At 45.7% G+C, this 14,686-nt stretch overlaps 1 protein-coding gene across 2 annotated transcripts in view; it reads right to left on the reverse strand.

Moving 5' to 3' along the window:
• The window catches only part of Rnf185 (ring finger protein 185), a 36,159-nt gene extending 28,654 nt beyond the window's left edge, over positions 1-7,505 (reverse strand). Inside the window, exon 1 of one of the 2 annotated variants that reach the window (XM_032916376.1) lies at positions 7,361-7,505. The gene's annotated coding sequence lies outside the window, so the exon portion shown is untranslated. Of the gene's footprint in view, positions 1-1,906; positions 1,958-7,360 lie in introns of those variants that run through there. The other variant, XM_032916377.1, reaches the window with a different exon arrangement.
• Between the last annotated feature and the right edge of the window lie 7,181 nt (positions 7,506-14,686).

Consider the following 14,686-nt stretch of genomic DNA (forward strand, 5'->3'; position numbering starts at 1 on the left):
TGGATAACACACACACACACACACACACACACACACACACACACACACACACACACACACACACACAGCATCTAACCCCACGGGCTTGGGCTGAGGCTTATCTTCCCCACTCACTCAGCCCGTGCCCCTCACTTGCAAACAGTGCTAACGGTGCCTGCCCTCCTTTTGTTACAAGAGAAGTTTATAAAATAAGGGAGCTATGCAAACCAGCAGAACTTCATTAATTCAGATTTTCCCTGGGTTGAGCTAAAGGCCTCTAAAATACTCTGAACTATTAAAGAAGAACGAGTAGGGTTGACAAGAATTAGTCAATTAAGGAGAAGACTTTCTATGAGTTTAATACCACACAGCAAATATCTGACAAAATAATGATCTCATTTTTGACTTCAAATAGTAAGTAGTTCTTGAGAAACTGTGATCAAAAACAACAAAGCCAGAGATGAGGAGGCAGATCAGGTGGTAAAATGCTTGCTCTGTGAGCATGAGGATCCAGGTTAAATCCCCACAAATGCTCTCTGTAATCTCCCTACCTCAAAAGAAAGCTAGGCATGGTGCTGTGTGGGCAAGAGATTCTGTCTCGAAGAAAACAGAGAATGTCAGCCGGGGAGTGCTCCCTGAAGCTGCCCCCGGCCTTCAAACACAGACGTACATGAGCACCTGTGCACACAGCCATACACACATACACAAAACAATGCCAGGAATCACTTGGAAAGTCTGTAACATCGACTTTCACAAATCAGGCTTGCACCCTAAAGCTCCTCAATCCCCGTGTTCACTGCCACCATTCATCAAACATTTAGAAAATGTCAACAAGGCTCAAAGCTAAAAGATAAACGTGATGAGATCTGTCTCCTGGCCCCATAGAATCTGTGGCCAAGTCAGAACTTAACTGTTATGTACATAGCGGTAACAAATTTCCTCATGCAGCAATGCATCCTGGACTGCTTTCATAGTCAAAGAGCTGTCTATCTGTACAGGTCCACTACCCCATGTCACCAGGGACTTCTGAAGAACAGCTGGTGGGGTGGGAACTCCGTCGGCTGCCACAGATACCGCCACAGGGATCAACCTGGTAGCTGATCTGACCAATAACCACTGAAATGCCGCTTCTGTGTGTCCCAAGGTCACCTGGAGGACAAGGCTCAACACTTAAGCACTATGTGTGCATCAACAGAATAGAGAGGTGGCCCATGTCTCATCCAGATGGGAAGAGCAGAAGCAGGGGCTGGGAGGAAAGAGAACAGGTGACGGATGATGCTTCTACAGCATTGTGAAAATGATGAGGATGGCAATTTTACTATATGTGTTTTAGTATGACTTAAAGAAGGCTGGGCCTGGGCATGAGGCTTAGTCAGTTCAGCCCCGACACTGCATAAACCAAGAATGGTGGTATATGTCTATAATCTCAGCACTCAGGGAAATACTTTTATTTCCATGAAAAGTCACATATTGTACCAATAGAAAATACCTGAAACAACCAAATCCATAGAGGCAGACAGGATAAAGTTGCTAGGAGGGTGAACACTGCAATTGCTCAGTGAGCACAGAGCTCTGTGAGGTGACTAAGCTTTAGAGGTATATAGTGATAGCTGTCACATAATATTATAAAGGTGCTTAACAGCAGTAACTTAGATACCTCACCTTGAAGCCAGTAATATTTACATATATTTACATTTATATATATTTTACCACAATTCAAAAGAGTCTTTGTTTTGTTCTTAGGATTGGAGACATGGCTCAGGAGTTAAGAGCATATTCTTGTGAAAGATCTGGGTTCAGTTCCCAGCACCAACCATGTGCAAGTCCAGCCCCAGAGGCACTGTGTGCGCACACACACTTATTATTGCTAACAAGTAATAAAAAGAAATCTTTTAAAAAGAAACCTGTTAGGTGTGGTGGAGCATACCTGTAAATCCAGCACTTGGGAGATGGAGGCAGAAGTGTAAGGAGTTCAAGGCCACCCTTGGCTATGAGGCCCTATCTCAAAACAAACAAACAAACAAACAAGCAAACAAACATCTGTTATTATAAACAAACCCAAACCGCAGTCCTCCCTACTGACTGCACGCTAAGTAGCTATCACAGCCATTACGTCTGTGTTTACCAACTTAAGTGAATGGTTAAGGAAATGGAAATCCATTCAGACATTACAACTAATGCTTACAAAAAAACTGGCGGGCATGCAAAGACAGTAACATTAATATGTTAACAGGCTACCTGCCAATGGCAGGAACCAGTAGTCCCAGCTACTTGGGAGGCTGAGGCAGGAAGACCCATTGAGGTCAGGAATTGAGACTAGACAATCTAGTAAGACCCAATCTCAAAAAATGATAAGGAAAAAAGTGAAATACAGAACTATGTATACCATATACATAGTTCTACCATATACCATATACTATGGTTCTACCATAACGATGTGCCCAAGGGTGAGTTGGGGAGGTGGCTAAACAGGTAAAAGCCTTTGCTGAGTAAGCAACGCAACCCAAGTTTGAATCCCTAGTCCCCAGGGAAGGTCAGACACTGTAAGAAAGGTGTCCAAAATCCTAGCACTCTTACAAGCAGATGGGAGGCAAAGATGGGAGGATTTCTGAAAACTCGTGGGCCATCTAGCCTGATATAGATAGTAGAAAACAAGCAAGGTGTCAAGGAGAGAACTGACACAATGCTGTCCTCTAATCCCCACAGACACACTTGGCATGCACACACTTTCTCTCTCACTGAAAGACAGATGCGCATGTGCGCGAACACACACACACACACACACACACACACACACACACACACACACACACACACACACAGAGGCACCTGCCCTGTACCCAGTGACAAGAAACAAGGAATTAATTGAGTTAATACAGAGATGGCAAGGTGGGTAAAAGGAATACTTTTCTAAATTTTCCAAAGAAAGTAACCTTCAACAATTTAAATGACTGGGCTATTTGTTTTAATATTCAAAATGGTATGACTGGACAGGGATGGCACATGCCTTTAATCCCAGCACTTGGGAGGCAGAGGAAGATCTCTATCAGCTCAATGCCAGCCTAGTCTACAGAGCTAGTTCTAGGGACAGCCAAGGCTACACAAAGAAACTGTCTTTAAAAACAAAGAAAAGAAAAAGAAAAAGAAAAGAAAGACTCAGATGGAGTGGCTAGGGCCAAACGCCATGGAGTCAGAAGCAGCATGGGGAGCCAGCAGTTCTATAGCCCCAAGCCTACACTAACCCTAAGTCCTCCACAGTGCCATGGACCCCCTCCTCTCTTCCTGTGACAGACACAAGGATCTCCATGTGCTCTTACCACATCTTGCATGATACTGTTTCTGGGCACAAGTAGTACCCCTTCTGCAGGAACATGGTTGCTCACATCGGCAGTGGTTGGGGTTATGCTAACTCTGCATGACCAGCAGTCTAAAATGGACAAGTGTGCTTTAGCACGTCTAAGTCCAGTTCCACTCAGCTAGGGAAGTTACTGGCATGTCCCACTGTGCCATTCAGTCATTCTGAATTACTTCTAGGGATCTCAGGGGCCTAGAAACACTCTGAATATTTATATTCCAAATTGTACATGTGGACAAATAACCCAATTACAGAATGAGGGAAACACTGAATGAATATTCCCTCAGTAAGATATACAGATAGGCAGGTCTGCGAGACAGCATAGCAGTTAAAGGTGCTTGCTGTCGAACCTGACAACTTGAGTTCGATCCCTATAAACTCAAACAGCAAGAGAGAACTAACTCTCTCGCAAGTTCTCTTCAGACCTCCACACATGCATTGTGGCACATGTACACACACAAACAAAATCAAATAAATGTAAAAAGCTGACAAGATGTACAGATGCTAGCAAGCACATGAAAATATGCTCAATACTGCCAGCCATGAGGGAGATGTAAATCAGTAGCACAAGAGAGTGTATGCATGTGTATATACATGTATGTATGTATGCTTGCTTTGTTTGTTTGATTGGTTTTAAGATTTTGAAACAGGGTTTCCCTAGGTAGTTCTGGCTGCCCTGAAACTCAAAAGACCAGACTGGCCTCTAGAAATCCACCTGACTCTGCCTCCCAAGTGCTGGGCTTATTTCAATTTAGTTCCCGATGGGAAGATGGCTGACTGGTCAGAGCTGCTGCATGAGCATTAGGATCCGAGCTCAGACTCCCAGAGCACTGGTAGAAGCTGGGCACTGCAACACATATCTGTGCCTTATCACTGAGGACAAGGGAAGAGACAGGAAGATCCTGGGAGCTTGCCAGCCAGCCAGCCTCACTAGGCTCAAGGGGCAACTCTGGCTCAAAAATAAAAAAAGTAAATAGGTAAATAGATCAGAAAGCAAACAAGTGCCCGTGCACACATACGCAGCCTCCCTCAAACACCAGAGATTTAAAGCCAGGCAAGCATGATATATGCCTGTAATCTTAGCACTTGGACAATAGGCTCACCACAAATTTGAGATCAGCCTGGACGGGGGTTTGGGAGTGTGTGGGGGGAGGGGGGGCGGCTGTCATTCTTAGCTTTGAGGCTATGCGAAAAAATAGTCATAAGGCTAGATTTGGCCTACAAGCCAAAGTTTCAGGTCAGAATTTGCTGACTCATTTTTCAATCAAAAAATACAGAGCACATGCCTTTTATCTTGGTGTTGTCGAGGCAGAGGTAAGCAGATCTTTATGGGTTTGAGGCCAGCCTAGTCTACAAAGAGAGTTCCAGGACAGCCAGGGCTGTTGCATAGATAAACTCTGTCTGGAAAACACACAAAAAGACAAAGAAAACAAACAAACAAACAAACCAACAACAAAACATAAAAGTAATGCTGTGTGGGAGCCACCTCAGCAACCCAGTACTTAGGAAGCTGGAGCAGGAGAGGAGTCTGAAGCCATCCTGGATACTACGAAGGAAGGCCCTGGGCTAAGGATATAAAAAAGAGGTTCTATACCAAATAAATTTGGTAACACCAAGCAAGCAAAACATTGTATTATGCCAGCTTATTATAAAGCCCAAATTTTTATTGTGAGAACTCTCCGTGACTTTAATGTGGTACTTGCATTAAAACACTAAGAAAGGATAAAGGTCAGTAGCTTTTCCTGAACTTATTTTTACCACCAAATCCCATTTTCACTTATATCAAGTGTCCCTTTAAAAGAAATTCTCAAATTAATAAGTTTTAAAATCCAACAAATTAATAGTATTCTCCTCACCACTGAGGACACCTGAGTCTAAGGCCATACTATCTTGAATGTTAGGTAACAACTGAATGACTGTTTCACAACTTTTGTTTTTCAATCTTGAGAAACATAAACAACAGGAAAACAGGCAAGAACTTTTGGATCAGCCCCAACCTTTTGTTTTGTGGAGGAAGTGTCAGCAGAATCGGGTCATAATATGGAACCTTTGCTTCTCCAGACAACATAAGCATTCTTAAGTACTCTATCAGGAAATGGAAGAGATCTCCTTCGTGTTTGGTAAAGTGCAAAGTAAGGAAATCTAATGTTAGATTAGAAAAGTCTAGGTGTGCAAGTCAGGGCCATAAAAGAATTGGTCATATATGCTGGATGTATAGCTAGCTTACAAACTGCAGACATTCTCTCACATCTGTACACACACTGCTAGAGAAAGAATTAAAGTTCAATTTATAAACCATGGAGAAGACTGACCCAAACAACCGCAGTCAGACATCTATTCTGTAATCGGAGTCCACGGGCAAGCAGAGCCTTGGGGAACACGGGCAATCCCAACATTTGGGAGGCTAAGGCAGGAAGACCATGAGTTTGAGGTCACCCTGGGCTACATAATGATACTCTGGAAAAGGGAGAGAGAGATGGAGGGAGGAAGAGGGAGAGAGAGAGACAGGGACAGAAACAGAGACACAGACACAGACAAGGCAAACAGAGACTGACCTAAATTGTCCTCAGCCTGGGCTGAGTGTCAGAGTGAGACCCTGACTTAAAATAAAGTAAAAAAAAAAAAAAATTAACCACGAAACAAAAAATTACTAACCAATGTAATGGATCCCTGTTTATTAATACGACATACATTTCAGATACTTTTTTATCAGATGAGTCGTTCCAAAGTCCTTGAAAAGGATGGCAAATGTGACAACCAGGAAAAGATTACATAAGATCAAGTGTGCTGGCCTCACTGACAAGAGATAGAAACTAAGGAGGAGAGCTCAAGAAAGGCAAACAAAGAAATGTCACATTCAACAGGCATAATGGTACTAAGTAACGAGATTCTAGCACTCCAGACTGAAGCAGGAGGATCAGAAGTTCAAGGCCAATTTGAACTGCAAGAGTAGCTTGTGGACAGCCTGAGATCCTTGATACCCTGTCTCAGACCACAAAAGAAGTGTCACAAACATTCCGAAGAGAGAGTTATCCACGGAAAAGATAGATTCACAATAAATACTCAGAATAAAAGACTTTCGAATTGGAAAGGACCACCTCCTGTATACTTTCTTTCACAAGGAGACAGTCAATCCTATCAGTGGTCACCTTTGATAAGTCTTCCGTTACATTCTTATTACTAAGTACACATTTGTCTTCCCCTAGAACCCACCTATTTAATCCTAGCTGTATCTCTTTCAGCTGCAAAGATTAAGCGGGAGCCCTCTTTGATATAACCCACCCACCCAACCCCCCCACCCCGCGCCAGCTTTTAAAGATAGTTATTCTCCTCCGGCGTTCTTTCCTAAGCTAGATCTCTCAAAGATTCGAACGGGCTCCAGCTGCCTCTAATCGAATACCGCATTCACAGCGGGCCAGCATTTCAAATGAAAAGGCTTTAAACACCAGTAGGTATAGGACTTCCGAGGAGAACGTTCAAAAGAAGGTTTCCTAGGATCCAAACCCAGATTCTAAACAAGCTGTCGGAAAAGTCCAGGGCTGAAGAGCCCGCATCCCAGAGGATTTCAGAGCAGGCGCTGTTAAGGACCATGCTTTGAGAAGCTGTGCCCGGTTGGACAAGTGTGGAAACTAGGTTCAGTGAGGTAAAGGACTTGGCCTAGAACGCACAATTAGCAGCGAACTCAAGTCCAGGTCTCCTACGCTTCATCCCAAATCTGTTCACCAAGCTCCTCATCTCTCCACTCAACCAAATCACTAACTACCCACGTGAGACAGTCCCGCCCCCGAGGCTAAGAGGGAGTCAGGGCGAGCCCCTGCCTGGCAAGGAGCTTGAGCGCGCCCTTCCCTTTTCTTGGGCCCTAGTTTGCCCAATCTGTACCCAGGAATGCCAGTCTGATCTTTCAGTCTGGGACCTGGACAGAGCAGACTAGCTGTCTCCTGACCCTTGGTTTCAGGTGCCTCTGTCCCTGAGCCCCGGAAGGGGGTCCCACGCCTCCCGGGCCCGCCGTCCCAGCTCGTCACGTACCTGTCCCCGTAGAGCGAGCGCCAGCGACGCCACCAGTCCGTTCCCCTGTCCCACAGTGGACAAGCCAGTCTTAGAGACGCGTCAGTCAGGAAGATTGAACCTCCGACCCCTCCTACCCGGACCTTGATCACCTGACAAGGAGCCACCTCTATTAGAGCAACTTCCGGTTACAGCCGGAAAAGGCTGGTGTGGCAGCACTGCGTTCCGGCCCAGGCGCGGGGTTCTTAAGTTCCGCCCCGGGACAGGAAGGGGAGGGCTTTCGGCCTTTTCCCAGTGTTTCCTGGAGGAGGAAAAGTAGCTCAATGGGTGGCCTTGCTTGCTTCGCCTGCGTGAGGATTTGGGAATAAATGTGTTTGCACTCCAGTTAATCACATCATTCATTCGGGTGCTGGATCAGAACTTCAATATCGTTTTCAAAGCAGGCTTGGGATACGTGAGACCGTATCGCAAAATTATGGGCGGAAAGGGCTTCCTTCCTTGCTTAAAAAAAAAAAAAAAAAAAAAAAAAAAAAGTCCTAGAGATACCAGCTTAGAATGCCTTGTATTAGAATGTAGGCAGTGGTTGTTCTGTTTTATTAAAAAAAAAAAAAAAAAAAGAAAAAAAAAAAAGAGGCCAGGATATGTTTTGGTGGAGGCGCTGGTGAGGTGGGAAGGGTGCCTCAGTGGGCCCATCCTTAGGCATCTCTTCCCCGTGAGGCACCAGCCATACCACGGATATAGTTTGGAATAGTTAATTTAGGGCATGGGAAGTGGAGTTGGGAAGGGAGGAGAGAGAAGAGGCCGGGCAGGGACGCTTGGAGAGAGGGAGGGAGGGAGGGAGGGAGAAGGGGAGAAAGGGGCCAGGGAGAGAAGGAACAAAGACTATGAAGGAGAGAAGGGGCGAACAGACCCGTTTATAGTAAGCCAGGCACGCCTGGCTGTTGCCAGGTAACTGTGGGCGGAGCCTAGAAGGAACGCTAACAGTGGTGGTGAATGGGAATAGGTAAAACGACACAGCTCTCTTGAAGACTCTACTACCAAATCCGTGAATTTTCAGTATCAAAATAATAAAGTAATAAGAGTATAACTAACTGGAGCCCCATGAGTTGGTTCAGCAGGTAAAGATGCTTGAGGCCAAACCTGTCAATTCTAGTTCAATCCCCAGAAACCCACCGGGGGAAGGAGTCTGGCAAGTTATCACCTGACCTTCACATGTGTACAGATACACTTAATAAATACATCTTAATTTATTTTAAAACTATTTTATTTTAAAACTGATTAGATGAGCTTGTGACCAAAGAGGGATTTTTTTTTTTTACAGTGGCAAGTGCATTTTTTTTTTTTTTATATTTCAAAAGTGACTAGAAAAATTGATGTTTTAGCTTTCAATGTATAAAAAAAGTTAGTGCAGGTGAATGCCTTTGCCGTGCAGCTGTGCTTTTTCGGGAGTGGGGGTGGGGGGTACAGAGCAGGCACACCTCATTCTGTAGAACAAGAGGGATCTTCCATCCTGGCCTTGGACAAGCAGGAGTGGTAGCATCCCTGTGTGCAAGCTGAGGTGGGGCTGGCACACCAGCCTTAAAGTATCCTGCACCGGATGGCTTTCAGCTTGCCAGTGTGAAAGCCCAAAGGTGGCAGGTGAGCCTGCACCCTCTCTCCAGAGTTCATGACCTTATCAGTCTCTAGTTTTAGCTCCTCTGTGGAGGACCTGAGGGGACTGTCAGAGTACTCTTCTCCTTCTGTTCCTGGAAAAAGTAAGATTCTCTTGGGGGTTCTTTGGTATTATTTATACAAGAACTTAGAAGGGGCTAAAAGGAAGCAAGGATAACTTTGTTAGAGTTTGAGGAAAGCAATAAAGGCTAGTTGAAAATGCCAACAGCTGCCAGGAGATGGAGAAAAACTCACATCTTTTAAACTAGGCATGGGATAGAATTAGATTGCTTAATCGAGAAATGGAAAAGGGCAGGTGGTGGCGGTGCATGCCTTTGATCCCAGCACTCAGAAGGCAGAGGTAGGCAGATCTTTGTGAGTTTGAGGCTAGCCTGGTCTACAGAGCAAGTTCAAGACAGCAAGTTCTACACAGAGAAACCCAGTCTCAAAAACAAACAAACAAAAAAAAAATACAAAAGAGAGGGTAGAAGGGAGGGACAGAAGGAGGGAGGGAGGGAAAAAGAGAGAGTGTGTGAGAAAGAGAGTGTATGAGAGAGAGAGAGAGAGGGAGGGAGAGAGGGTGGAAGGGAGGAAGGAAGGAAGGAAGGAAAGAGAGATGGCTCAGTTGTTAAGACAGGACCAGAGGACCCAGGCTTGATTCCAAGGAACCACATAATAATTCACAACCTTATGTAACTCCAGTTTCATGGGATCCGGCGCCCCCTTCTGCCTTCCTCAGGTGCTGCATGAACATGTGTATACACATGCTTCTAGGCAAAACACCCATACACATAAAATTAAAAAAAACGTACATATCTTTTTCTTTTAAGAAAAGAAAAACTCCAAAGGATGAAAGTGGGTTAGTAAACTGAGTAAAAAACCTAAAAAGTATCTACCATACAGGGTCTCTTACATCACCCACCTCTCATTCTCTACAAACTGACTTCCATGCTAATCTTGATGTATCTTTTGTTGTTGTTGCTATTGTTGTTATCTCATGCTACATTGTTGTAACAGTTTACCATGCTGAGTCAGGAAAGATCTACCCTTGTCCCTGGAGAACTGTGCTAGAGAAAGGCCTCAAGGCACAGTGGACTGGCTTGCTGGCGGTACAGAAGACTCCTCAGAATCCTCCTGGGGACTTCTGGCTATTCTAATCACTGAGGTACTGCAGGCGGTAAGAGTCCTGAAGTCCCTGCCAATGACTTAGAGTTGTGTTTAACACTTTGCCAGCAGCTAGGACCTTTGTCCTGGATTCCACCTACCAAGCAACACAAGCTTCAGCGCGTGAGTCCCTAAGTACTTGAGACTTTTGCTCCCGATATGAGGCTGGCAGTGACCTGGCCTCAGAAGTCTGAGAGTGTAGCAAGGAGGAAACCTTTTACTCTATTCAGGAATCTGTGTTTTCTGATACAAAGTCATCACGTAAGCAGAAAGCTGCAGCTCTGACATCTGCACTTGCTCCAAGTGAGTGTCCTGAACCATTCTTGCAGCCACCAGCTCCAGCTTCACTTCTGTACAGTGGTTTATTTTCTCCTCCAGATGTCCATTCAGGCTGGAGGTTTCTTTCCTTGGAACTTGGGCTCATGGAGAGCACTCAGTGTTCTCAGCTACGTGTGGAAGTCTCTTGTCCCAGCTGCCGCCATAACATCACTGATTAGCACTCTGGCTTCTCCATGAAGCACCATGTGTTTCAACAGTCGCCTTTCCTCCTGTGGTGTCATAGTAACAGCCTGGAGAGAGGTGTCCCTTCGTGAATAGCCTGACTCACCAGGGTTTTCTCCCCTGTGCCTCCCTTGCATGTTGCTATCCATCCAGATTCTTAGCACATAATGCTAGGGACAAGCAAAAGAAACTTGTCTAAAGTACTGCCATTTTGTTTTCAGACTCCGTTTAACCATAGGGGAATCAAGGTCCTGGGTGCTAGGGGAACAGGGGTCTTTCCAACAGCTGAACAGCTTCTGTTGTTAGGAGACAGTTGTCTGAGTCCAGCCATCTCAAGGACAACTTCTCCATCTTGCAGGCAGGGTCAAACTAAGTTCATGTCCCCAGGCCCAGGAACCAACTCCTATCCTGATTGGTGGATGATCTCTTGCTCGACCCCTTATGTCAAAATATGATTGGGCAGTGCTCCAGCCCACCCTGCTCCCCTCACTTTATGGTCTCATCCTTTAGTCACGATGCACAAACTTTCTTTCAGGGTCACACTTCAGCTCCCACGTCTGTTTTATGGCCCTGATGGGTCCATAGCAGCTTGATTACAATAAATTTTTGTCATCTGCACTGACTTGGTATCTGAGTTATGTTGGATCTAAGTGGACCTCACAACGATATGAACAATGGTGGCCATTATTTTGTGCAGAGACAAATCTGTTCCTACACCCACCCACCCACCCCACCCCACCCCACCCTACCCCACCCCACCCCACCCCATTACTGGCTGTGCTTTGGCAAAGGACTGGCAAAGTCCCTTGCTGGTAGCCAGGCAGGTCACTGAGTTCGAGGCCAGCCTGGTCTACAGATCAAGTTCCAGGACAGCCAGGGCTACACAAAGAAACCTTGTTTCAACAAAAAACCAAACAAACAAACAAAACAAAAACCCAAAATGACAACCAGAATTACTATACGCCTATGGGCATTTGCCTGCACGGTTAGCTGTGCATCCCTTACATGCAGTACCCGTGGAGGCCAGAAGAGGGCATCAGATCCCCTGGATCTGAATCACACATGGTTGTGAGTTGCCACGTGAGTGTTGGAAATTGAACCCAATTCTGGGAGAAGAGGAGTGCTCTTGACTAGTGAGCTACCACACTCTTCTGCTTCAGGACCCTCCCTCCTCTCCCTGATGCTGTGCTCGTCGGATGCATCTTCGTTAAGAGAGGAAGTCTCCAAACTTTTGTTTCAGAGGTTCTCGTATGCCATGGCGGGGAGGGCGTGGTAGAACAGAACAGCTCACCTGCCAGCGGACAGCAACCAGCAAGAGAATCCATGAGTTTTTATTGACACAGAGAAGCTATAAAGGGGCCCGTGAAATGGCTGATCAATAGGGACTTCAGTCTTCAGTGACTCTTGCTTGTCATACTAATACCAGGGAAAGCAGAGAAAGGCTGATTCCTGGAGCCTGCTGGCAGGCTGGGGCAGCGTCTCTAAGAAGGTCCTGTTGAAAAATAATGAAGGGTTGGTGAGATGGCTCGGCCAGCAAAAGCACTTGCTAAACCTGCCCAGTGAACTGACCTTGATGCCCGGAACTCATAATGGAAGGAGAGAAGTGGCTCCTGAAAGTCACCCTCTGAGCCAGGCAGTGGTGCACACGCCTTCCATCCCAGGACTCAGAAGGCAGAGACAGGCAGATCCCAGTGTGTTCAAGGCCAGCCTGATCTACAGAGCAAGTTTCAGGACAGCCAGGGCTACACAGAGAAACCGTCTTGAAAAACCGTTACTAATAATAATGTGGATGACTCCCCTAAAGAAACCTGAGTTCAACCTCTGCCTATATGAACACATGTGCTAGAGCATGTGTAACTACACCCACATTTTCATACACACACACACACACACACACACACACACACACAGAGAGAGAGAGAGAGAGAGAGAGAGAGAGAGAGAGAGAGAGAGAGAGAGAGAGGTGTTTGAGAAAAAAACTGCCTGTGGTTATAATCGCAGGACCTGGGAGGCTGAGGCAAAGAAGTATGAGTTCAAGGTCAGCTGGGCTGCAGACACTGCTTCAAACAGTGGCTCAATGGTTGAAGGCACTGCTTGTTCTTCCACAGGACCTGGGTTCAATTCTCAGTACCACATGGCAGCTCACGACCATGTGTAACTCCAGTTCCAAGGGAATCTGGTGCCCTCTTCTGGCCTCAGTGGGTACCAGGCATGCACATGGTACACAGACATACATGCAGACAAAGTACTTGTGCACACAAAAACGAATAAAGCATATGCAGGAAAGAAAGAAAAGAATAAATAAGGAGAAGAATGTCAAGGAGTGAATAGGATGTGGAAGGTCAGGAGTAGGGAAATGAAACAAGATACTTACACAGACGTGTCTCTCACCAATTAGTCACCACAATGCAAAAACTGCTATTGTGGTTCGGTCCCCAGCTCCGAAAAAAGAACCAAAAAAAAAAAAAAAAAAAAACTGCTATTGTTATAACTTCTTGGTCCAGAAGAACAAATTAATCAGGGCAACCAACATCAACATCTCCTCTATAGGTCAAGCAGAGATCATGTACCTCCCAATAAGATCCACTGAGCAGGGCACACGTCATGCCTGTGTGGCTGCTGTGTCATTAGGTGATAGAGCTCTTACCTAGCATTCCTGAAGTTCGCAGTCTCATCCTCAGCACCACCATCCCCTGCTCCCCACCCCCCAAAACAGAGGCATGGCCAAATCTCAGGAGGAAACATTGGATCAACTGCTACAAAATAGCTATCTGCATGCTACAAAACCAGGGACTAAGGGAGGCTAAAGGATCACGGTCCCAAGATGTTCATAGTTCAAGGTTGCATCCTGGGCCGAGGAATGCATTGAGTTGCTTTAATGAACAGTTCTGAAAAGGATAACAGCATCTGCATATCGACGGAGGAGTCTGTTAATAAATACTGCTTCATATGGCATACACAAGGACGGTAGCTTTATTTGGCACCCAGGTAGTTCTCTTAATAGCATCTTCAGTTCATTCAACAAGGGCTTATTAAAGGGACTGCCTAGTGGTTGGGCCTGAGTGCGAAGGAAAAAATAAAAGTGTAGATGAAGAATACTGCAAAATGAAATGACACAGGCTTGAGGAGAGGCTCAAGTAAAACTTGAACCTAGAATTCCCAGGCACTCACAGGTAGACTTTAGCACAGCCGACACCAGCACGGAAGTGCCATTCATGAAGCAGGACAGTAGGCGACACCACCTGCCAAACCAGAACAAAGTCCTGGGGTTCTCAACCTCTGGGTCTCGAGACCCATTTCAGAGTCAAAGGACCTTTCACGGGGGTCACCCAAGATCATAGGAAAGCAGAGATAGTTACATGACAATTCATAACAGCAGAATTACGGTTGCGAAGCAGGAAAAAATAATTTTATTGTTGGGGGTCACTGCAATATAAGGAACCATGTTAAGGGGTTTTCCAGCATGAGGAAACACATGGGACAGGAACACATGGCTGGCACTGTGGAACTGGTTGAAAGCTGTTGGCTAGGAAAGTCCAAGGCCTTCTGGGAGCACCTGCTATTGTTGTTGTGCTAAATGGATTAAATTGCTCTCTCCCTGCCTCTCTCCCTCCCTTACTCTCTCTCTCTCCCTCTCTCTCCCTTCCTCTCCTTCCCCCCCACCGTGTGTGTGTGTGTGTGTGTGTGTGTGTGTGTGTGTGTGTGTGTATTCATGCCCATTGTAACATGGCCCAGACTTTAGTAGGCCCCCAGACCTCTCAGCACAACTGACTCCATGACAGAGGTGTCATTTAGCCTGTGTAACTCAGCATGTAGACAGAACCAACTGCCAAAAATGAAAACAAAGACCTACTCAATCAGAGTCCATTGTTCTGAGAAAGTCTCTAGATGAACTTTGATTTTTGTCTTCTGTAGTTCTGTTCTTGTTAACTGAAGTATGTCAAACCAGGACATAGCTTTTGTGATTAAAAGTTCACCCAAGAAAGGCTCAGTGCTACACTGAGATCCTGAACACCCAATGCTGGCAGGCTA

This window comes from Rattus rattus, chromosome 11, assembly GCF_011064425.1.
Source record: "Rattus rattus isolate New Zealand chromosome 11, Rrattus_CSIRO_v1, whole genome shotgun sequence".
Classification (NCBI taxonomy): domain Eukaryota; kingdom Metazoa; phylum Chordata; class Mammalia; order Rodentia; family Muridae; genus Rattus; species Rattus rattus.